At 50.2% G+C, this 24,555-nt stretch overlaps 1 protein-coding gene across 3 annotated transcripts in view; it reads left to right on the plus strand.

Moving 5' to 3' along the window:
- PACC1 (proton activated chloride channel 1) overlaps positions 1–24,555 on the plus strand; it is a 168,294-nt gene that overhangs the window by 48,630 nt on the left and 95,109 nt on the right. For all 3 annotated transcript variants that reach the window (XM_047840826.1, XM_047840827.1, XM_047840824.1), the window contains one exon: positions 4,031–4,117. The gene's annotated coding sequence lies outside the window, so the exon portion shown is untranslated. The remainder of the gene's footprint in view (positions 1–4,030; positions 4,118–24,555) is intronic.

Raw genomic sequence — 24,555 nt, forward strand, 5'->3', positions numbered from 1 at the left:
TCCTGCCACACTGGTTCTGTTTATCACTGGGGCTGGCAGTGATTTTTGTCAGCCAGCCATTCATCCGTCAGCCAGTCAACAAATGCCTGCTGAGGGCTAGGCACGGTGCTGGGCGATGGAGGTGCAGAGCAGGGCGAGGCGGAGCCCCCGCTCTCAGAGAGAGGGCCCCCCCCCCCCCCCGCCTCCTCGGGGAGGTGGGGTGGGACAAGGTTCATCAGGGGAGAGCCAGAGGACCCTGTGGGCCCCCGGGGCCTGCCTTTCTGTTTAATGCAGTCTGTCTCCATTGCAGACTCACAGAAGTAGCTTTGAGGTAGTAGCTTTGAGGAGAATGCTGCCCGGGCTGAAGCCCCCTCTGTCCCCCGCCCATGTATGGAAGCAGCGGAGATGCCCCTCACTGATCCCCCTTCTCCCCCCAGCACACAGAAACTCGAGGATGCTTAGTGAGAGGCCTGAAGGGACTCAGGACCTGGCCCTTCTGCCCATGGTCGTGGGTGGTGGTCCTTCACCCTGGATGTGGTTTCCAAAACTGAGTGCCGTGGCCCAACTTTATGCCACCCTGATGGGAGGCAGCAGGTGGAGAGATTAACAGCACAGGTGGACACACAGGTGCAGGTTGGGACAAGTGACCTGACCACTCTGTGCCTCATTTTCCCCTCTACGGTAGGAGCTGCACTAGGCCCGCTTCACGGGAGTGTATGTGAATTAACGGACACATACAGCTGACAGCATGGAGGGCACATAGCAAGGGCTCGGTAAATGACAGGCCGGTTGCCTCATTGCACCCTCCGAAGGACGTCCTCTTTCTGCCTTCTTGTTCACACCTCCTTGGCAACTGTCCAGAGTCCAGAGAGTAAACTGCCTGGGAAGAATGCAGGAACAAAAATACTCGGCTGTGTTGGGAACTTCCCATGTGCAGCTGGTCCTTGATCGCAGGCTTCCCCTGGGAGCTGCTCTGTTGGAAGAGTGAACTCAAATCCTGGCTCTGTCACGCCCCTAGTGGTGGTCTCGAGGAAGTCACCCAAACTCACCCGGCCTCAGTTTCTACCCCTGTCAATGTGGATAATACCACCTCCCTCAAATCCTAGTAGAGTATTAAGTAATATAATATAGGAGTGGCCACCTGTCTTCACTCACGATAGAGCAGGAGAGGGTGGAGTGCCGAAGGAGGGGACAACCCGAAGCCCAGTGGGGTGGTCATGAGCCAGAGGGGGGCACGTGACACTTGACTGGAGTCCGTAATGCCAACAGCTGCACTTGAGAACACTCGCTGCATGCTGGTGCCACACTGAAAGTTCTCTACCTTACGTACCTCACTGCGTCTTTACAGAAGCCTCACGAATTATGTCTCGTGCCCATATCGCAGATGAGCAAAGGGGAGGCTGGGTGGATGGAGGAACCCGTCGAAGGTGGCCCGGCTCAGATAGAAGTGGCAGAGCCAGGGTTCAAACCCGAGCTCTCAACCATCACAGCCCCTCCCCAGTGCTGCCTGCTGGGGGTGAGGAGCAGAGTCTGTCCCACGGGGCCTGAGGGGCTGAGTCACTACGTCCCTCACCTGTAAAATGGACATAATCATTCCAGCAGTGCAGGGAATGTGCGACATGGGCTTGGTGGTCCTCGCCCCTCTCCAGCCCTCGGCGGGAAACACTTTATAAACAGAATATGACTTACCCGCCCTGCTGCCTGGAGCCGGATCTCTTGCCATGCCAAATTGTTGGAATGGTTCAGTGACAAGTGTGTTATTAGGAAGAAATTTATGTGCCTTCTTCAGAGTGAGTCACCGAATCCCTGTGGTGAGAGGCATGGGGAAGGGGCCCTCTGCAGAGACCAGCTAACTGGGGGACCCTGGCCCCAGCTGTCCCGGGCCTGGCTACCTCCCCAGGCCCTCACTAGAGGGTCAGCACTGACCAGTGATGAGGGGGGGTGAAGGGAGGGGTGGAGGGACAGCCCTCCATTTAGGGAAAGGTGGTGCCTGTGCTGGGTTTACAGAGACCTCACAGGGGGCGTGACAGGCTCCAGAAATCTCTGCTTGCCACCGAATTTCCCAGGATGTTTTTGAGTCAGGCTCCAGGCCGCTCTCTGACCCCTCTCCAAGGGTGTTGCACAACCCTCCCCAGGAATAGGTCTGCGGCAAATATGTCAAGAGTTTGGGTGAACCCTCTTCTCTCTGAGACCTTTGAATCCCAGAGGAGGAAGATGGTCTAGAATTAAACTTCAGAGAGAGGAAGAATTAGCTGAGGCGTTGCAGTTCTGCTGGGATTTTTTTTTTCCCCTTAAAAACTATACAACACCATGTGCAGAGAAGGTCTAGCCCTAGAAGTTGACTCTAGCGGGCAGTAACGTGGAACAAGAAAGCATCTGTCAGGGTGACCTCCTTGAGCAGAAGTCACTGCAAGTGGCTAGACAAGGCTGCCCCTTCTCTGCCTGCTCCTGGGTGTGGTGTGAGGGGTTTTCGTGATGCACTGGAACCCAGAGGGTGGCCTGGAGCATTCACGTGGGCCTCAGGACACGTGGACCACCTGCCGACACTGGCAGTGTCCGTAACGCAGACGAGGTGCAAACCAGCTCACTTCACTGGTGGCTGCTTATCAGAGCCCGGCTATGCTTGGTGCCTCCGCCTAAGAAAGTAGAGACACACACAAAACACTAATGAACATGTGCGATGTGTCAGGCATTCTTCTCGATCCGTTATCTGTTTGAATTTTTTGGACCCTCGTGACAGCCCTGTAAGATTATTTCTATAAGGAGCTCAGACTTAGATTAGTCTTATTCCTCAGTTTCCATTTTTAGTGGTTAAGTTAATTGGAGATGTGATGTTTTCCCGGAAAAATCGCTTACTATTGAACACTTGCTTTGTGTCACACATTGTGCTAAGTATGGATTTTACACGTCTTCATTTATTATACACAAAACCACATTTTATAGATAAAGAAATGAAGGCGTTTAGCCTTTTGGAACATTACCCTGAGATCACCCCTCAAGGAAGCTAGTCTAGCCTATTAGAAGGTGAGGGACCAGTGGAGGAGAACTGAGGCACCCCAGCCGAAAGCCAGCACCAACCACCAGACATAGGAACAAGGCCAACTTGTGTTTTCCAACCCAACCAACTCGCTAAATGCAGTTTCACAAGTGAGCCCAGGTGAAACCAGCAGATGAACACCCAATCAATCCACAGAATCATGAAAAACAGTATAACTATTGTCATTAAAAAAATTTTTTTAATGTTTATTTTTTTGAGAGACAGAGAGGGAGAGAGAGAGAGACAGAGTGTGAGCAGGGGAGGGGCAGAGAGAGAAGGAGACACAGAACTCCAAAACAGGCTTCAGGCTCTGAGCTGTCAGCGCAGAGTCCTATGCGGGGCTGGAACTCAGGAACCATGAGATCATGACCTGAGCCAAAGTCAGACACTTAACTGACTGAGCCACCCGGGCGCCCCAGCTGTTACCATTTTTTTAATGTGCGTTTCTTTATTTTGAGAGAAAAAGAGTGGAAGAGGGAGGATCCCAAGCAGGCTCCATGCCGTCAGCACAGAGTCTGATGTAGGGCTCGAACTCATGAACTGTGAGATCATGACTCGAGCTGAAATCAAGAGTCGGATGCTTAACCAACTGAGCCACACAGGTGCCCCAAAACTATTGTCATTTGAATAGTTTTGGGGATGATTTGTTATTTAACAATGGATAACTGATACAGCCTCCTAGATCCCACTTCACTTACCCTTTCCCCCCAAACGACCACTAACAGCGGCCTTACAAAGGCATTGAGCCAGAATGAGAAGACCGCCCGGGAGGGAAGACCTACAAACATTTGCTAGATGGGCAGGTGGGTAGTGGAGTGGTCTCTGATGGAGTAGAGCTGAGAAAGTGACAATCCACACGGAGGCAGGAGGGGCACAGGATGACATGTGGGCCAAGGAGCCCCAGAGAACCTCCGAAGTCTGGGTGTTTTTAAAGGCACCGGGTACCACAGAAGACAGGAGCAAGGCGCAGCGCTAGGACGCAGGAAGCCACGGCTGACTCTCTTTTTTCCCCAGGAGAGACCAGAAGTTGTTATCCGGAGAAGCTGAACTGAAGGTGCTCTGGACTCCAGGACACTGGTCCCCGCGGAAAGTGACAGGGAGGTAGGAGCTTGGAAACCGGGAGATTAATTAAAAACTATAAATAAATGATGGGCCGTCAGATTCCCTGCCTGCTCCCAGAACCCCAGCAGCTAGGTGTCACTTCCCTTCCATGCAGGCAGCTGGAATATTCTTCTCTGGGTAGATTGAGTTTCTTCCTCACCCCCTACCCCCTACTCCTAGGAAAAGACCTTCATAAAATGTTGTATGAGGAGTTCCAGTAAAACAGCCTTCGAGCCATCTGGTCACCCTACTATGAAGTCAGCTGGACTGTAACCCTGTCTTTCTCTTAAATATGAAAGGTCACCAGACATTTGAAATGAAAGAGGTCAAAACAGGGGGGAAAACAGGGGGTGAACTCTGAGGAAATAGCATATAGCAAGCAGAAGAACCTGACTTTTTTTGTGTGTGAAAAGAACTTATAAATTAGTAACCTCGGGGAAATAGGACAGAAATAGAATTCCATGAAAAAGGAACAGAGAAGAAAGAGTTCTTGGAAATTTAAAATATGATAAGAAAGGTTAAAAACTCAGGAGAAGGTGCCCAGCATGATTCACAAAAAAACTGTCCACACCGGAGACCGTCAGTATCAAACTTTCAAACACGGAGGATAAAGTGAATGTCTGGGAAACCCCAGAAAAAGAAAAACACTTAAGAGACAAAGGAATGGGGGGGGGGGTGAGAGGGGCATCAGACTTCTCTCCGGAAGCACCGGATACAAAATAATGAAAGGATGCCTTCCAAATTCGGAAGGAAAATGATTTTCAACCCAGAATCTTATGCTCAGCCAAATCAATCAAATGCGAAGGGAAAATTAAAGAATAACCTTTTCAGACATGTAGGACTCAGAAACCATTCTCATCATGAAAGAGAAATCCATGGCACACAGAAACAGGGGCTTCAGCAAAGGAAAATCAGAGGGGAGTCTCAGGGCTAAGAGGGAGGGGCCATTCTGGAGAGGAGAGGCTCCCAGGGCCTCGAGGAGAAGGGAAGGGCTGACACATTTACCTAGGTGAGTGGTGGGAAATGATCGCCGGGCCTCCCATAGATCCACTAAAGGAATTAGAGGAAATTGCTTTAAGTAGAAGAAACTAAGAAATGGGAAAGAGGTGGGGGATTACTTGTTCTCAGAAATAATACATAAGAAGCGCCTGGCTGGCTTGGTTGGTCTTAATCTCGGCGTCGTGAGTTCAGGCCCCACACCGGGTGTGGAGTGTACTTTAAAAAGGTAATAATAATAATAATAATAATAATAATATATAAGAAATAGAATTTAGGTGAATATTTTGAAACCTGGAGTTAAGAGCAGAAGAAAAGCTGCTGCTGAGTTGAAAGTGGTTGCCTCAGAGGAGTAGAGGAGATTGGGACTGGTTTCTGCTGTGTCTTTTAGCCTTGTTTGATATTTATTTATTTATTTATTTATTTATTTATTTATTTATTTATTTAATCAATCAATCTATTTATTTATTGGGAGGGGAGGGGCAGAGAGGGAGAGAGAGACGCCCAAGCAGGCTCCACACTGAGAGCATAGAGCCCAATGTGGGGCTCGATCTCACAAACCATGAGATCATGAGCTCAGATGCTTAACTGAGCCACCCAGGCAGCCCCTAGCCCTGTTTGATTTGTAACTATGGGCATAGGTCACTTGAATAAAATAAACATTATTGTTATTTATTTATTTTTTAGAGAGAGAGTGTGTGAACAGGAAAGAGGGGCAGAGGGAGAGAGAGCGAGCGAGCGAGCATGGATCACGACCTGAGCTGAAATCAAGAGTCAGACGCTTAACCAACTGAGCCACCCAGGGTCCCCCAAATATTAATTTTTATATGGAAACAAGAGCATGGGTTTGAGAGTTCAATGACGGAGTTTAAATCTCTCTCCACTCTTACAGACGGCAGCACTTGGGTCAGGCCACTGGCCTTCCTCAGCCTCAGGTTCCTTATCTACCTTGCAAACCTGAAGTGAGGATTCAACATAATTTCTGTGAAGGGCTCAGCACAGAATAAATGCTCAATAAATGATAGCCATTATAGTTTTTTTAAGTTTATTTATTTTGAGAAAGAGAGAGAATGAGCAGGGGAGGGGCAGAGAGAGGGGGAGAGAGAGAATCCCAAACAGGCTCTACACTGGCAGCACAGAGCCCGATGCGGGGCTCGAACCCACAAACTGTGAGCTCATGACCTGAGCCGAAACCAAGAGTCAGATGCTCAACGCACTGAGCCACCCAGGTGCCCCATGGCCATTATAGTTTTTAAGATTTCTGAGAAATTCCATGGTAGAGAGCGAAAGCAAACTCCACTCCCGAGGTTTCGGAGGAGTCTATAGAAAGCCTGGAAAAGTGTCACCCTGACGTCTGCCAGTACACTGTCCAGCTGTTATTAAGCTGCAGACCTTCTGCAGGCCCCCACCCCGTCCGCTCAGTATCTGGGTTATTAGCGATGGTGTGGTCAGCTTTCAGAGAAGGTTAGCAGGAGTTAGGGGTGTGCAGGGAGCAGCTTTTCACGTAAAGGCCCAATTCATTCCCAGGGCCTGCTGGCTGCGTGAGGGTCTTCCTTCTGACACAGTTGTCCCACACAAAACATTACCTCTGTGGAAGATGGGGCGTTCTGTGCAGAGCTGGGAGAAGGCAGCTTCAGGCTCATCTGGGGGTGGGGAGCACACTGGCATCAGGCAGAGAGGTCCTGCCCCTGACCTGCCTGGATCCTGGGCTAGAGCCACCAACAGGGCCCTGGTGCCCTACCCAACCACGGGGGCCTCGAAGGAGGGCCTGAGGCTGAGTATGCTGACCCCCTGGCCTCACTACGTACACAGATTTATTTCAACAAATATATTGGGTGGGGAAAAGTCTGGAGAGAGAAAGAGACCTTAAAATGTTAACCACAGTTCTCTCTGAATGGTGGGATTTGAAGTGCTTTCAATTTCTTCCTGCTTATCTGTATATTTCAAGTTTTGTACGACATTCATGCATTCTCTTTGTTCTTTTAATTAATAATAATCATAAAGAATAAGGTGACGAGTCCCTGCAAGGGGAGTGAGTGCCGTAGGAGAAAGTTCCATGGCCCTAAAACAGATGACCTTCAGCCCGAGAGATTCCATAACAGCAGGGAACGTGTCAGTCCTCTGCCCGCCAGGATTTCTAGAATTCAGAGAACCCGTTTTGGGAGGAACACAGGAGGGTTGGCAAGGAAGGATGATAGAAAAAAAAAAAAGTCGGTACTTCAGCAACACTTACTCATGCAAATGTGCTGCTCTTCACTGTCAACTCACTCCCTCCTTATGAGGACCTCATGAGATCAGGTCAGTCATCGTCCCCACCGGACAGATGAGAAACTGCGGCCCGGTGAAGTTAAGCACCTGCCCAAGGTGCCAGCCGGAACATGAACCCAAGCATCCAGCTCTGGGGGCTGGGCTGGTAACCACCACACTGTACAAGGCTGGGAGACATAGAACTGCAGTCAGGGAGTGCGCGGGAGATGCTGAAATTCCAGGGATGCTCATTATTTCCTGAAGAAAAGTTCCTTTTTATTTCCTGGAGGTCTGCCCAGTGAGAGAGACCAAGGTCGCAGTCATGGACTTGGGCATCCGCCGCTTTCAGCCTGGAACTGAGGCTCCGCTAACATCTCCTGGGACCTCATGCACCTGGCTGGTTTACTTGGTGCCATCAGTGTCTAGGCCTGTGTCCTGCACATCACTGATTGTTGGATACTGATGATGTGGCCCCATTTTACCAGTAAGGAAACTGAGACTCAGAGAAGTTAAGGAAAGCATTCAAAAATCCCACCGCAAATAAATATTGGAGCTGGGTTTGGAGATTGGATCGTGATCCCAGGAACCGTGGCTCACACTCACCCTCTTGGACAGTCCTGTTTCAAGGCGTAGCATGTCACGAGACACATCTGTGGCCACCTGGGAGCCTCAGCGGCCAGTCATCCCAATGGGCAGCAGTCTAGGAGCAGGGGAGAGGGCAGCTGGGCCACAGGAGAAACAGAGTCACTGACAGGAAACAGCATGGAGTGGTGGTCAAGGGCATGGACTCGGGGCCAGATGTCCAAAATGTGGCTCTACTTAGTAACCATGTGACCCTGGGCAAGTTAATCACTCTGAGCCTCAGTTGCACTTTTGTACACTAGAGGCAATATCTCATGGAGTTGTTACGAAAATTAACTAAATTAGTACATACAGAATACTTAGTACAGCAGCTGGCCCATGACAGGGATGTATGTGTGTGATAAACAGCACCAAACTGGGTAAATATCCACAGGATCCATGCATGAGGACCCAGCCACTTCTGTGTTCCATGTCCAAATCCACAGCAAGGGACTACCATTAACTGAGTGTCCTGTACCCACCTTTGCTACTCTATCAAAATATACCGGAAAATTTAATGACTTAAAACAACCACCATCTTTTTGCTCACGATTCTGTGGGTTAGTGATTTAGGCTGCTATCAGTGGGGCCATTCTTCTGTTGGTCTCACTAATGGGGCTGCAGCCAGCTGGGACATCAGCTGAGGGCTGTTTGCTTGACAGCAGGCTTTCTAAACCATAGCACTATTGACATTTGGAACCGGATAATTCTTTGTTGTGGGCACTGTCCTGTGCATTGTAAGATGATGTTGAACAGCATCCTTGGTCTCTACCTACTAGATTCCAGTAGCACCCCCCACACAGACAATTAGGACAACTAAAAATACCTCCAAGGGGCGCCTGGGTGGCGCAGTCGGTTAAGCGTCCGACTTCAGCCAGGTCACGATCTTGCGGTCCGTGGGTTCGAGCCCCGCATCGGGCTCTGGGCTGATGGCTCAGAGCCTGGAGCCTGTTTCCGATTCTGTGTCTCCCTCACTCTCTGCCCCTCCCCCGTTCATGCTCTGTCTCTCTCTGTCCCAAAAATAAACGTTGAAAAAAAAAAATTAAAAAAAAAATACCTCCAAATGTTGGCAAATGTTCTCGGGGGTGGGGGGGGGGGTTGCAAAATTGCCCTCTGGCCAAAGACCACTGGTCCAGAGGAACTCAGCATGAAGACTTGTCTTTGCTCCTATAGTCTTGTCTTCCAGTAGCCCAGACTTCCTGATAGAAGGAGTGGTGGGGGACAGGAGGCGGCCCCAGCAGCAAGAGAGAGAGAGAGCAAGCCCCCATGCACAGATGCTGTGCAAGCCTTTTCCTGCATCACATTTGCTGATGTTCCATTGACCAAAGCAGATCATATGGTCAGGCCCAGAGCTACTGTGAGCAAGGATGACACAATGGTGTGGGAATGGAGGCCTCCAGATCTGGAGCCACCACTGTAACAATGACCACAGTAATTTGTCCGCCACGCGGATGATGAGTGTTGCCGGTGGGCACACAGCACCAGGGGAGGGGAATGTGACCTTGGGCAGGTCTCTTTCTCATTGTGACCTCATCTGCACAATGAGGGAAGGGCTTATTCTGAGTGATCCCCAGGCTCAGGGGCTCAGAGGTGCTAAGAGAGAGATGGTTGATTTCATAGAGGCAGTGTGCATCACATCAGGGGGACACTGGACCCTGCTGTGAGAGGGACCTTCCTTGGTCCTAACACACCCCAGACTGGCATCTGCTTGGCCCCGCTGGCCCTTCTAAATGGCCTTTCCCAGGCTAGAAAATCTTGGATTTTAAAATAGAAACAGGACAAAATACTTTGCAATCCTACAACATCTCGTGGGTCTCAAAAAGCTTCTCCATGCTCTGTTAGGTAAGATAATGTGCAAACTCCCACACTGCAGAGTCTTAGCATAATAAAATCCTAGTTGACTGTCCAGAGCGGGTGATCCTGACTGGGGGGAAGGGACCCTGCCATCCAGGAAACCAGGCTGTGGTTTCCACGTTACCCTAGGCAATGACATCCTACTGGCAGATGGAAGGAAAAGCAAAGAATCACATGGGAAGCAGTCATGAGCCAGACCCGTGAGTGGCCACCTCCCTCTGCCCACGAGCCATGAGCCAGAACTCAGTGGACGTGGGGAGGGGTAAGAGCTGGAAATGAAGGTAGTAGCTATGAGCTCAGGAAGAAAGGCCAACAGACTCAGTGAACTCAGAGTAGTTTCTACCAAAAAACACACTTCCTCATGATGTCTCCACAAGGGCCCTGGCAGGAAGGGATGTTCCTGTGTGCTCCCAGCTGGGCCTCTGTGTGTGGAGACAGGAGGGACACGGCTGCCTTTGAGTCCAAAAGTCAAAGCTAGAGCTTTCTTTTGCCATTTCACCTGACATATCATATAGAAGATGTGACGTGATGTGATATGATATGGTATGATCTGATATGATCTATATTGGCAGGACCTGTGGGGTATCTTCAGTTTCTGTGATCTGGTTTCTGGTATGCCCACCCCAACTTCTTCCGTACTCTGAGTCAGGGCTTGGGTTGACTCGGGGAATGCAGTACGGCTGGAAAAGGGAATCCAGCCCTCCCTTTCTCCCCTACTCAGGCTCTAGGTGACAGCCCTGTCTTTGTCCCCTCCTTCTCTCCCTCGTCCTTTGAATTTGGGGTTAAGTTCTACCGAGTTCATCCCTTCAGTCCGCCCCACCCCCGTTGCCATCACTGCTCCTCCCCGGTCACACCGCCATTACCAATTCAACCCACCTTCTCTCAGCTTTGGACTCAAGCCCAGCCCTGGTGCTTATTATTAGCATTGTGAGTTGGAGCAAGTGACTTCAAGCCAGTGTCTCCATAAGGATGATAATCTTATCCAGAAGGCATACAGTAAGAATTGTGTGAGCCAAACGTTCAGGTAAAATGACTTTTGGAAACTGCAAAGCACCCTGCAATGCCCCCTGCTCCCACTGCTCCTCATCTGGGGAGGGGACCCCTGTCCACATCCTCAGGCCTCCTGTTGCCCACAGGGAACTTCCATCCTTACCCTGGCAGTCCATATCTTCCACAGTCTGGATCCAACTTCAGTTTCCACTTTTTCCCTTTATGGGTCCAGCCAGACAGAAGACTTGCCGTCTCCCACACATGGCCCTTGTTTGCCCCTTCTTCGAAATTTGTCTCCGTGCCTTTGAGTTCATTCCTCCTCCTAAATGCCTCTCCTGTTTTCACGTGCATCATCTCTCCCTGTGTTGCAAAGCAGGATACTAACTTCTTCATCAAGGAACTTCCACCCCTTCCGAATTCTTGTCATTCCCACTTGGAAACTGTTCTGCTTGTACTTAATGCCACGGGTTAAATTATAGCACATCAGCCTGGGTGCCCAGGACAGGCATGCAGAATAAGACACGGCAAGACATGTACACGGCAAGACGGGGTCCTGGTCCTTGAGGGGCTTTCTGACTGCCTAGGAGGATAGACACAAATATAGTCAAGCACCCGCAACAGAGAAAGGCCTTTAGACAAGTGCTAAGGAGAGGAAGCAGTTCTGGATTCTGCAGAGAGGCTTCCCGGCCTCTCAAGTGAACCAAACTGGGCCTTGAAAGGTGCCTGGCATACCAGCAGGTGGAGAGGGAGAGGGAGGACCCCCAGTAGGGGACACGGGATGTGCAGTGTGGCACATTGGTTCAGGGATGTGGCTTCATACCCCTCAAGGGTGGGATTCCTGCTGGCTCATTTTCGCCTCCCCAGAGCAGTTCCCAGCCACAGGACACTGTCTCCACTAGCCCATGATGAGTGTCACAGGGCCACGGAGCATCAGGGGCACCAGGCTGGGGGTGCTCTGCCCTGGGAAGAGCTTCCCCACTGTCTCTCCAGAATGTCTGTGGTGTGTACTCGGAACATCTATTAAATGAGTGGTGGCAGGCTATGAAAGAACCTCTCAACTCTGTCAGAGCCCTCTGTGACCTGAAGCAAGGCACTTCTCCCCTCCAGACCTCTGTTTCCCCAACTGTCAAGTGAGCTTGCTGGGACAGGACTGCCCACCTCTCTACTCCACTCCTCCCTGTGACCCAGCAGCATTAGACCATCTGCAGATGCTTCTAAACCAGGGAGGTCAGTCAGGAGCCTGAGTCCCACGTGCATCCCAGACTAGACCCGGAAAGGGCTTTCGCATTGTGATGTGGGCACACCTCCATTCTGCACCTGTAAGCACAGGTATCCGTGTGGGAGGGGATTCTGGACAGCCCCCCCTTTACAGATGAAGAACTGAAGCAGGAGAGGAGTCAGCCACGCCTCCCTGGCTGATTCTTCTCTGTTCTCTTTCTGTTTCCTTCTCACCTTCTTCCTGATCTCTAAATGTTGGCGTGCCCCAGAGCTCAGCACACAGACCCTCCCACACTATCGCAGGAACCTCACCCAGGCCTGTGGCTTTTATGCACCACTCACATGCACCTGTGGGCCGCTTTCAGCCGTGGATCCGTAGCCCAGACTCTCTGCCGGACTCCAGGCTCATACATCCAACTGCCCACTCAGGGTCCCCTCTGGGATGCCTCATGGGTGTCTCTCTTTGCGTGGGTCCAAACTGAGTTCCTGACCTTTCGTTCTCCCAGTGCATTTGAGTTCGTGGCAATTCCATCATTGCTCAAGCCAATAACCTTCGAGTCACTCTTGGCTTCTGTTTCTCACAGACTCCTGCCCAAACCATCAGCAGATCTGCTCCTTCCCATCTCCGCCCCACCACCCTGCTTTGAGCCACCATCAGCCCTGGTTTGGTTTGTAGTGGTCTTCTCTTTGGTCTCCCTGCTTCCACTCTTGGGCCCTGCGGTCTGTTATAAACTAACTGAGAAGCCAGGCTATCCTGGGAAGATAAGAGTCAGCTGAGGTCCCTGCTCAGCAAAAACCCCTCCAATGGCACCCCATCCCAGACATAGTACTGTTCCATGTTACCCTTCCACCTGAGGTCCTGGCCCGCATTCCCTCCCTGCTCCCTCCATGCCAGCCACAGTGGCCCCCCAGTACACCAGGTGTAGATGCACTCACACCTTGAGGCCTTGGTACTTGCATCTCCTCTGCTTGGCACACTCCACACCGCCCCCCCCCCCCCCCCCGCTCCCAGGTATCTGCATGCCTACTCCCCCTCCTCCTGGGCACACCTTCACTCCTCCTCCTTATGCAAACCCCATCTTGCCAGTGAGGTCTTCCCTAACCTCCTCAATTTAAATTGCACCCCCCTCCATTTTCTGTCCCCCCTTTCTACTTTATTTTCCTCCATGACACTTACCACCAAACAGGCTATATAGTTTGTTTATTTTGTTTATTTTTCTCCTCTGACTGGAATATAGTAAGTTCCCCGAGGGCAGAGATCTTTATCAGATGCACAGTAAGGGCTCCGTAAATATTCGGTCAACGTAGAAAGAACAGGAATCAGAGGTTCTGGTGTGTGTGTGTCACCTTTTCCCATGAATGCCGTTGCACTTAGCCAGTGAATGAAAGAGGAAGAGAACACCTTAGATCAAGTTCAGTGCCTCCTTGATGAGGGACACTGATCAACTTTTTTTTTTTTTTTTCAACGTTTATTTATTTTTGGGACAGAGAGAGACAGAGCATGAATGGGGGAGGGGCAGAGAGAGGGAGACACAGAATCGGAAACAGGCTCCAGGCTCTGAGCCATCAGCCCAGAGCCTGACGCGGGGCTCGAACTCACGGGCCGCGAGATCGTGACCTGGCTGAAGTCGGACGCTTAACCGACTGCGCCACCCAGGCGCCCCATGGGACACTGATCAACTTTGAGGGGCACTGAGGCCTAGTGAGGGGAAGGATATCCCAGATAATCACAGAACACGACTTCAGAGCTGGGACTGGATCCCTCACACCCATCTCCCCGAGTGTATGCTCTGGTCTCCCTGCCACCCACGGCTAGATAGAGGCCACTCCATGCTGACAGCAAGTTCCAGTCTCATAAGCCACAAATAAGAACGAGGAACAAAGAAAACAAAGAAGTGAGGTGTGGGGAGGGGGGGTATTTTTAGCTTTGTTGGTTTCTAAGTGCATACATATATAGAAAGGTCTATAAGTGTGGCTATATATAGTTATTAAATCAGGAAGCAAGTTGAGTGGGGGGTCAGCTTTTCCGGGGGTGGCTGTGAGCCTGTTGCAACATGAACAGTTTTGAATCAGAGTGGCTGATTCCGAGGAAAGTGGCCTGCTGAGTCAACTGGAAGCTGCCTACCTCACGCCAGGAGTCCAGAAAGAGTCCAGGGAGCTATATCCTCCTTTTTCCTCTCCTCAGTCAGCCAGAAGAAGCAGTGAAATTCCAAGACCCACCCAAAACCCGGTTCCTGGCCAAGGCTTTTATGGTCAAAATCTCCCTTGTGTAGATGGGGATTCTGAAGATGGATGCTGAAGGGAAACCTGGAGCCCCTGCACCCAGCTGACCAGAGACACCTGCCTTTGGCCGTCGGGAACTTTCCCAGACCTCAGGCCAGGCTAAAGGATGAGGCCTGGGTCAGCACGGAGCACTTCTTATTAGCCAGACACTGTTCACTACATTTGATCTCATTTCATACAACACCTTACTAGGGAGGTACTTTTATAATCCTCTCCATTTCACAGTTGGAGAAACTGAGGCAAAGACTGGATAAGTAATGTACGCAGGTCTCCTCTTAGGTGGCAGACCCAAGCAGTCTAGCCTCAGCGTCCAGGCCCTTAACCACGAGCCATACTGGCTAGAGGGTGGGAAACCTGGGTCAACACCCAAACTGTGTGGCCTTCATTCATTCAGCAAGTGTTTACTGAGTATTTACTATGTGCATGGTACCTCTGGGCTCTGGGATGTGTGGCTGGCTCCAGGGCTGGAGGCCACAAATCTCTGGCTGGACAGTGAGCTAAGTGATGAATGTAGAGCAAGCACATTGGTTGCTTGTGGAAAGTGAACGAGGGCAGGTCTTTCCTCTCACCTGGGGCAGCCTGAGGGAGGTATCCTGATTCGAGCTGTAGAAACAGGGGCTGGTGTCCCTCTGTGCAGCAGGAGAAGGACCAAGCCCTGGAGTTGGGGCAGATCCCTACCCTGGTACAGATTATGTTATAGTTGGGGAGACACAGACAATGACCACAAATAAATGAGATAATTAGGATGGTTACAAAGGCCCTAAAGAAAACAGGGTGATGGCACGGCCCTAGGTTGAACTGTGTTCCCCAACAAGTTATATGTCGGTGCTGTCCCCTAGCATGTGGCTTTATTTATTAAGGTAATCGAGTTAAAATGAGATTATGGTGGGCTCCCACCCATTATGACTGGTGTCCATATAAAAAAAAGGGAAATCTGGATAGAGGTACATGGGCACAAGGCCACGTGAAGATGAAGAGACCGGGGTGATGCGTCGACAAGGAACACCAGATTTCCACAAACAGCTGGAAGCTGGGAGAGAGGCCTGGAACAGATTCTCCTCAGAAGGATCCAGCCTCTCTGACGTCTTTATCTTGGGCTCCTAGCCTCAGGGACTATGAGAAAATAAATCTTTGTTTCTTAAGCCACCCAATCTGTGGTGCTTTGTTACGCAAGCCCTGACAAACCGATACAGGGACCAAGAGTGTCTGGGGAAGAACAGGATTACTTGAGCTAACACACTGGCGATGTCTGAGGATGGGACATTTGGGCTGAGCCTGAACATTGAGAAGGAGACAGTCCTGCGGAGAGCTGTGGAAGATCCACACCCCAGAGATGGAAGCAGACTTGGCATACCTACGGAGAGATGGCAGGGCCAGGTGGCTGGAGCAGGGGGAGTGAGGGCAGAGAGGGTCAAGGTAAGGTCAGATGGAAGGCAGAGGCCAAAGCAGGTAGGGCCTCATGTGACATGCTGGGAATTTGGATTTCACACTAATAGCAATGGGAAGCCAGTGGAGGGAGTGATGTGAAGCGATTTTCCCCTTCTAAAGATCTCCTTGGCTGCTTCATGGAAAAGGCCCTTGAGGGTCAGGTAGGTGGAGATCGGTTAGCAAATGGGGCTCATGTTCTGCTGAGAAATGAGTGCCCTCAGCCAAGGGCGCTGGAGAAGGGTGGGGGATGGTCTGTGTGGTGATAAACTCTGGAGAACCCCAGTTACTGGAGAACCCCCCAACAAGACTTGCCCGTCCTGGGATGAGAGGGAAAGAGAGGCATCGAGGATGACCCCTGGGATTTTAGTCTGAGCCACTGAAAGAACAGCAGTGCTTTTTACAGTGGGAGAAGGAAAGGGGTGGGGAAGGGGGTTTCTTGAAGAGGAAGACTGACAGCCAGCTTCCATCCAGATAAGATTTATAAGATGAGGCTAAAAGGTAAGTTAGAGAGACCTAGTCCCTGTGCTAAGACTCACAGCCTGAGGGAGACAGACATGTTAGCAAATGATAGAAACACCATGTGCCAAGTGGCCGGCTACACACAGCTAAGGGAATTAACTCCGGGGAAGTTGGACAAAAGAGGAAAGGTTTTTGTTTTGTTTTTTCAAAATAATTTCAGACTTACATAAAATGTTGCAAAAATAGTACAAAGAATTCCCGAATATCTTTCACCTAGTTTCCCCAAGTGTTGACATCCTACAAACGTACAGTTCAGTCCTCAAGACGGAAATCAACATCAGCCACAAACCTCCTTCAGATTGCATCAGCTGTCTCACTCATGTACTTCATCGGGTCTGGGAGCCAGTGCAGGGACCCCACATAGTATTTAGTTGTCATGTTTCCTTAGGCTCCTGGGACAGTTCCTTCATCTTACTCATTCGTGACCTTCATACTTTTGAAGAGTACCAGCCAGTTATTCTGTAGAATGTCCCTCAACTTGGGTTTGGCTGGTGTTTCCTCAGCACGTGTGTTTTGACAAGAACACCACAGAAGTGATGCTGTGCCCTTCTCAGGGCATTGTATTGGGCAGTACGTACGTGAGGCCAATCTGTTGGGTTTCTTGTTATGTTGACTTTGATCACCTGCCTAAGGCAGTGTCTGCTAGGTTTTTCCGCCATAAAGATACCATTTTCCACTTTGCAATTAACAAACATCTTGTGGGGAAATACTTTGAGATTATGTAAACATCCTGTTTCTTACCACATTTTCACCCACGAATGTTTGTTTCCACTGATGATTCCTGCTTTAAACAATCATTATTGTGAGTGTTTGCCAAACGGTGGCTTTCTATTTCCATTGTGTCTTCTAACATCTATTCATTGGAATTTTGCTGTGAGAAAGAGCTGTCCCCTCTCCCTTATGTATGTATTCAAATACTTGTCTATATCAGATAGACCCATTATTTCTTATTTTGCCTTTAATTTATGTTATAATCTATTTTGATTATTATTTATTTTGATGAAATTACCTCAGATTTGGTCATCTTGAACCCCTTCAAGTTGGCCCCTGTGTTCAAAAGGAAAGTTTTGAGCTGGATCATGAATGAGGCATAGGGACTTACAGGAAGAGAGAGAACAGAGGTTCCAGGCTTGAGGGCCTGAGGACAACTATGGGCATGACACCCAGTGCTCTCTGAGGATGCTGGCCGGCCTCTGGGCTTGCTATTCCTGACCGTGAGGGCCAGGAGAATGCAGCCACATGCCTTGCTCAGGGGGAGAGACCTCCACTGATGATGCCCACGCCCCCCCCCCCCCCCACACAGGACTTCCCTAGGGACAAATTCTCTGGGGATGCGGTTGCTACAGCTATTCCCAGCATTTGGGCTATTAATGCATCTGCCTGGATTTGCTCAAGAGGGGCCCTCCACCAAGCCCATAGACCCCTCCAGCCACTTCCTGCCTGCCACTGCTCTGCCAGATTGGCCATCACTCAGGGCTGTGATGTCCCCACTGGTTGGCCAATGACTGAAGGGTGTTCCCTTCAGCCTGAAGGGCTTATATCAGGGGAAGTAGTGAGGCTCTTGGAGCTATGGAGTGACAGAACCACATGTAGAGACATGTCCTAGAGTCTCATCTGGGTGAGACTGGCTATTGTTTGGTTTGTTGTCATCTTTTCTTTTTTTTTTTTTTTTTAATTTTGAATGTTTATTATTTTGAGAGAGAGACAGAGACAGAGTGTGAGTAGAGAAGGGGCAGAGAGAGAGAGGGAGACACAGCATCTGAAGCAGGCTCCAGACTCTGAGCTGTCAGCACAAAGCCCAGCGCAGGGCTCGAACCCACGAACTGCAAGATCATGACCTGAGCCCAAGTCAGATGCTCAACTGACTGAGCCAACCAGGCACCCCTGTTGTCATATTTTCAATCCAGGTCCCCTGTGAAGTCTTGAGGAATGCCCAATAGTGTGTACCTAGTGGGCAGAGGGCAGGAAAGTGGCAGCTGGATGACTGTCAGTCTGGTCCAAGCCACTGGCAACAGGGATGGAGCTCTGCCCCAAAGGCAGAATGACTTACCTCAGGTCACAGAGACAGTTGGTGGCTAGGGAAGACCCAGTGTTCGGACCCCTCGTGTCCTTCTCACCACTGCACGTTCCCAGTCTGTGCTCCTTCTTGTTTCTCAACCGCTGATGAGGTCACAGTCTGGGTTTATGTGTCCATTTCCCTCCATCCTCCCCAGCAGGCAGAGAGACAGAGGCCCGTGTTCTGGGCCCCCTCTGGGGCAGGGCGTCTCAGCACCTGAGCAGCACGGGCCCCTCCCCCACAGGGAAGGAGAGCTGTCCTGGGTCTTTCAGCAAGTGCAAGGCTGAGGTCAAGCCCAGGCTCACCTTGCGACCTCTTCTGGCTGGATGCCTGTGACCTCTCCCAGACCTGGCACTGAAGCTGGCATCGGCTGCCATTTCTGCCCTCTCTCATTCCTCTTCCTTCAGTTCAGGATGAGAAACAGGGTCCACTCTTTTTCCCTTACATTTCAAATTAAGCTTAAAGATAGTTAAATATTCACAGGATTCAAAATTCAAAAAGTGTAAACGTTGCGCTGTAGGAAGTCTCCTTTCCAACTCTGTCTGTTGGACATCTGTCCCCAGAGGCAGTTGCCGTGATTCGTTTCTCACGGAGCTTTCCAGACAGTCTACATCGGGCCAGCAGACCTGCTCTGTGCAGGACCAGATAGTAAATTGTTTGGCTTTGCAGGTCCCGCGTCCTGTTTCACGTTGCTCAGCTGCCCTCGTAATGGGGAAGCAGGCACAGATGATACATATGTGAAGAAACGTGGCTGTGTCCCATCAAAATTTTGTGTGTGGACACTGAAATTTGGATTTCATGTAATTTTCACCTATTACAAAGTAATATTTTTCTTGTTTTTCCAAACATTAAAAAAAATGTGGAAACCATGCTTACCCACAGGCTGTGCAAAAACTTAGCGTTTTGATGTATGGATAAATCATAATATATTTAAACAGTGGCCCATTGATGGACTTTTACGCTGGCTCTGGTCCTTTGTGATCACATAAAATAGCTCAGAGAATACGCTTGCTCATACATCATGCCATGTACAGGCGGCGTATCTGCAGGATATATTTGGGGACAAGTCTGATCATATCTGAACAGCCCTTCTCCTCCCAGGTTCCTCCGCCTCCCTTGTCATCTCTTTAAACGTCTTCTTTGTGTTCTCTCAGCAGCAGTCAGTATCAGATGCACTGAGTGCTTCGCAAGAACCATCCCTGGCTGTCCCCTCGGCCCTGCCCCAGGCCACCCCTCAAGTGTTTCTTCGACTCCAGCCTCCTAATGGGTCCTCTGCCTTGACTCTCCCCGTGCACCAGCCCTTCCTCACAGAACGCCCCCCCCCCCCGCCCCAGAGGGATGCATCAAAATCACAAGTGCAACTCTGAAGGCCGCCTGTGCATTTCACAGATCTGTGCAGGCAGAACCACACCCCTCAGCGTGGTGTTTAAGATCCCCATCCCCACCCTTCCAACTACAGCTTAGTCACTAAGAGTAGGACCCTGGAGCCAAAATGGGCTGAATCCTTCGTGCTTCTCAGAGGTTTGCCACTGGGCAAACCAACCTTTCCTTGGTGAGAGCTTAGTTTCCTGACCTGTATAATGGCAAGAACAGTAGTCCTCACCGTATAGGGTTATTGTGGGTTAATTCACAGAAAGTACTTAAAAGGGTGGCTGGCACATATTACATGCCCAGTGCATGCTGGCCACCATTATTTTTATTTTCAAACTCAGTCATAGCCTTATCTCCCACGCCCAGCACCCAAGGTTCACTGCTGCTGGCTCCCAACACTGTAGCCTCACTAGACTGTGACCATTTTGAAATCACTCCATGCCAGTGACCTTGCTGTCTCCTGGTCCCTGTGCTTCGTCAGCCTGGGCAAGATCCCCCCCCCCCCCCCACACACACACAACATGACCCCCTGTTGAAATGCCACTCGGTTTCCAAAGCCCAGCTCAGATGCAGCTCCCCTTCTGGGCCTCCACCTCTTTGTACCTCCCCCTCCCCCTCTACTTCTGTGGTTGCCCTTCCATACCTCCTGCACTCATGAGAATTATATATGCTTATGTCCCCCAGCTAGATTGTCAGCTCCCTGCCTGAGGGTAAGACCTGGGTCTTTTCCATCTCTGAGTCCCCCCCCCCCCCCCCCCCGGCACTTCGCACAGAAACTTGCATGTGGAAAGTGCACAGCAAACGCCTTTAGATTCAACTGCAAACAAGCTCCTTGGGGATACAGAATGTGGACGTGGGAAGAAATAATGAACACCGCCCAAGGTGGGACTCAGTACTTCTCCATGGTCTAGAACCCATGCATGTATAAACAAAACGGACTGTTTTCCCAAACCTCAGAGGCGGGCTGGAGGTCTGCTGGCCTCTACGAGTGCATTCCCCATCACGCTGCCGATGAGGTAACAAATCCCACAGAACTGCAAACGGCGTTTGCTTTGCCACCCGCATTCACCTGCCTTGCGTAAGAACCTTGCCTAAGTACCAAGTGATGGAGCACTTGAGTGCATGGCCTCATCAGCCGTGGGTGCAGACATCCTTCGGGAATCTCAAACTTTCTGTTCCCCAAAAGTCTAGATTGTTAGGCTACTTTGCTTTTGACTCAAATCTCCCAGAATGCGGTTGTGACCATGTGTGTGACTGGAGCTCAGAAAAGAGGGCAAGGCTGTCAGCCCACATATCCATAGGGACCCACTAGCTTCGTGTAGGAGAAATCTTAACTAACTGCGACATAATCCTGAGGTCCGGCGGACCGTGCCTTCAAGTGTCCCAGGCTCCTTCTACTCTTTTGCTCTGCCATACTTAGGGTATGACTACCATCCTCAGTGCTGCTGTGTGGTCATGTGACAAGGCCACATCACATGACATCACATTCACATTTCAGGCAAGAAAAAGGGGAAACAGTAAGGGACAGAAGAGCACAGTTGAGTTAGCCTATTCTATTTATTTTTTAATGTTTATTTTTGAGAGAGAAAGAGCATAAGCAGGGGAGGGGAAGAGAGATAGGGAGACAGAGGATCCAAAGCAGGCTCCATGCTGACAGCAGAGAGCCTGATGCAGGGCTTGAACTCATGAACCATGAGATGGTGAACTGAGCTGAAGTCGGATGCTTAACCAACTGAGCCACCCAGGGACCCCAAGTCTATTTTAAAGCACTTTCTCAGAAGCCCCTCCCAATGACTGTCCTTTACACCTCGTTGATCCTAACTGTGATCCATGCACATCCTAACTGCAAAGCAGTCTGGGAAATGTAGTTTTTTAGCTTGTCACATTGCTACCCATACATAGAAATTGGGATTCTGTTGGTACAGACAAGGGGGGAGTAGGGTTGGAGTGGGTAATTCGTGGTCTCTGCCCCACTTGGGGCAGGACTTTCATGAAGGAAGATTCATGGAAGAAATGGACCCCAGGGGGATCAGATAAGAACTTACCATGCACCCAGGCAGTTCACTAAGTAAGTGAGGGAAGGGAGGCCTCTCCTGTTACCCTCACACATGATGGAGTAGTTCCAGCACCCGTTTTAGAGATAAGGCAAATGAAACCTAAAGCTGTTCAGTACCTCACTCAGGGTCACACAGCTAGTAAATGGCATCCAGATTCAAACTCCAGAATCTACCGTGCTCCCTTCACCCCTCCAGGCTCACCTCCCCAGGAAGCTTCTGTAGAGAAGGAAAGAAGAAAGGTCCGGACAGCATGTATCCGTACCAGGACCTGGACAGGGCTCGGGAGGAATAGGAAATAAAGATTCCTAGAGTGCTCCAAGTGGCCATTTTTGAACATAAAGATATCTTATTACAGCTAATTCCCAGAAAGATTTAAACTGTAAACTGTTTGACACTTTAAAAAAGCATCAACATGAAATAAAAGCCAGAAATCAAATGGAAAACTAGGATGAGAGCACCTTTTATGGAGGACTCCAGAGGCAAGGCAAGGGACAGAGTGGCAGGCCCACTCCAGGCTGGGAGGACCAGCAGGGCAGAGAAGCAAGTGGGTCTCTGCTGGAGACCAAGTCCCTCCTGCTCTGGACAGCAGCCAGCAGAGTCTGCCCCCCGTCAAGGGCTGGGTGGAGGCAGGACATGTGAGGAGCAAGCCAGGCAGCGCAGTGTCCTGGGAACATTCTCGCCTTGGGCGAGGTGACCAGCAGTGAAGCTCTGGGTACCCTGTGCTTGGGGCTACCTTCCTGCCCTCCAGGTCTTCTGTGTGCCTCAAGTGGAAAGGAACTCGAATCCCCCACTCCCACAGGGATGTCCCGAAACCAAGGAAATCCTAGGGCCTCAGGTTTCACCTCAGACTTGGAAGCTCGGGAGTTAGAGTGCACACAAGATGCCCATGCAGCGCCTGTGGCTGAGCGCCCCCTTTAGGCAGCATCTGGGACTGCAGTTACCTGCTAATTACGTTAAGGGAGTTATTGCTGTTGTCTGGCAGGTGATGGTGCGGTCAACTAAAATCCGGAATATAGGCGGAGGGACAGGTTGGTGGGGGTGTCAGGAGAGGCTGGAGATGGTTATTGTCTTATTCAAAGAGAAGATGGAGCCTGTCCCTGACCTCAATCAGTTAATGCCTAAAGTGGTTGAAAATGGAAAACAGAGCAACTGGTACTCCAACACTTCATGGATTTATCAGTCAGCAGGAGTCTGTGAAGCCCCCATCACGTGCTCAGCATGATTCTAAAATCTCTGACAAATATATGAAAAGCAGAGTGAAAACCCAGCTCATCCAACCACTGGGAAATCGTGTCTTTTCTGGACACCTGAAAATTTACCAGCCCCGCACACGTCAAGCACTTTTTTTTAAATGTTAAATATTTTGGATGAAAATGTTTTTAAAACGCATTATGCTCATCCCTGGCTTCCTTAGAGGCTATTGAACATGGTTTGACTGTGAACATCATTGACTCTGCTGTCCTATGATATGATAGCCCTGGAGGCTGTGGGGTGGGGATGACTGCTTCCACACTATGTGGTCCCCAGGCACTATTTGGTTTAGTCATCTGCTTTTATACTTTTTCTAAATATTCCCTCATTGTCAGGCTTTAAGTGTTAGTTTTCCCTATTCTTTTTAAGCCTCCTTTCACTTCATTGCTTCTAATCTCCGAGTTTGGAAACCGGACAGATTCATCTTTTATAACCCATCTTGGCCCAAAATGGAATTAAGGGGACGGTTAAAATTTATCAAGGACCTACTGTGTGCTGCGCATTTTGCCAACTGTTTTGCAACCATTTTTTTTTTCACAACAGCCCTCAGAGTTGGGAATTTTGTCTCCACTTTATAGATGTGTAGACTGGGGCTCAGAGAATTTAAGCAACTTGCCGAAGGTCACCCAGCTGCTAGTTAGTGGCAGGGCTAGAATTCAGATGCAGTGTGTCCAGCACAGGGACCATCCATGCTTTTCAGTGCTCTGAGTTTGTGGGAAACCACATGCTCTTCCCTATTGCTTCTTACTGTGCTAGCCTGTGATAGTTTTATCTTCCTAAGTGGAATGTAAGCCTCTTGAGGGCAGGGACCTAGCTGCCAGCTTATTATGTATTGCCCACACCATCACCCAGTGTCAGGATTCCAGGTGATCAACAGGTGCTTTGCAAAGAGTGAGAGCGTAGAAGATTAAGGGCAGGAGAATGGAGGTGGACCATTGCCCCCCTCCCTCCGGACACCTCATACCTCCCTGCTGCCTACAACTTTCAGCTTACAACCAGGCATTTGCTCAGCATTTGCTGAGCAGGATGCTTTGTCTGCTTAAAGCTCAAATCTTCCCTTAGCCTAATAGCAATTTCTGAAGCGTCCCCACATGGGCCACTCTGGGTTGGAAGGAAGGAGTGTGGGCTCCAGCAGCCTGCCTCCCCCTGGGGAGACATCGAGGCCAAGCCCAGAGGAGACACCACAGAGGCATAGTGGCCCAGTAGGGAGGGGAAGGCTGGTGTTGGGTCCGGGATTTTTGCTAAAGAAATTCTAGAGCAGATGCCTTTGAGGAACCTTTTATACAGAACTTTGTTCCTCCAAGGAGCATAACTGGAATTCTGACTTTCCGGCCAAAGCAAAAGCAGGCCAGCATCCCAGTGGGGTCTGGTTCTGCTGAGTAATGCCTGCCCTGAATCTTTGCTCTGTGACTAAAACTCTGGGGAGAAAAACTGACGTGACTTACGGATCTCATCGTGACAGGACAGTTTCTGTTTGTGTGTTGGTTCTCCATCAGAAACACTGAGCTCAGTGGGGAACCCCCTCCCCCCGTGTGACCAGAGCACAC

The sequence above is a fragment of the Prionailurus viverrinus genome, chromosome F1 (assembly GCF_022837055.1).
Source record: "Prionailurus viverrinus isolate Anna chromosome F1, UM_Priviv_1.0, whole genome shotgun sequence".
In the NCBI taxonomy this organism is placed as follows: domain Eukaryota; kingdom Metazoa; phylum Chordata; class Mammalia; order Carnivora; family Felidae; genus Prionailurus; species Prionailurus viverrinus.